The following is an 813-nucleotide window of genomic DNA, read 5'->3' on the forward strand; positions in this document are numbered from 1 at the left end:
CTAAGTGTATGCACAACTAGATCACATTCTCTCATTCTTGTGCCAACAGAGCCATTGAAGGTTCTGAATTTTTATTTTGTCAACAATTCTATCAGCAGTGCTTGTATTTACAACCCCACACCCATGTTCCATGTATGTATTCTAGCTCCAAGTTTAGCTTGAAAATTATACCTTCTCTGCCAACTGTTCTGCAGTCAGTACTGTCTTTTCCAAAAATCTGCAAAGCAGCTCCAAAATTATCACTTCCTTATCATCCATCCAGGCTGCTCTTCCATAGAGGAAGCATACGGAACCAAGGAAGATTAACTCCAAAATGCTCAGGATTCATCCATCCACTCCTCTAGCACAGTGAGTGATTGTGCCAGTCCAAACACTAGTGGTATGTAGGCTTGTTTTGTTTAAATAGAAAAAAAAAAATAAACAAACTCTCCAAACCAGTTCCCATGAAGGGAAAGCCAGTTTCTGAGTTGCTTACTGGTTTTCTCTTCAATTTCTCTAGCAGGATTTGATGGGGAATGATCTAAGTCAGGTTCAAGGGTGCTAAATATCATTTAAGGGCCTGTATTTCAGTCAATTAAAAGACCTGCAGTACCTGTAGACAAGGAGTTTTGCTAAAGCAATCGAGATCAAGTCAGAATATGTGCTGGACTCCTTTGATTCTTGATAGGAAGACCAGTTTTCCTGAAGAGGAGGAGTGACAATTATTAATCCAACTCCAATCCTCTTCCACAAACACAGCATTCCTTATGCAAGAGCCAAGACATGGAACAGCCAGGCCAAGAGGAATATGCAAGACAAACAAATGACACATGC

The sequence above is a fragment of the Parus major genome, chromosome 5 (genome assembly GCF_001522545.3).
Source record: "Parus major isolate Abel chromosome 5, Parus_major1.1, whole genome shotgun sequence".
NCBI lineage: Eukaryota > Metazoa > Chordata > Aves > Passeriformes > Paridae > Parus > Parus major.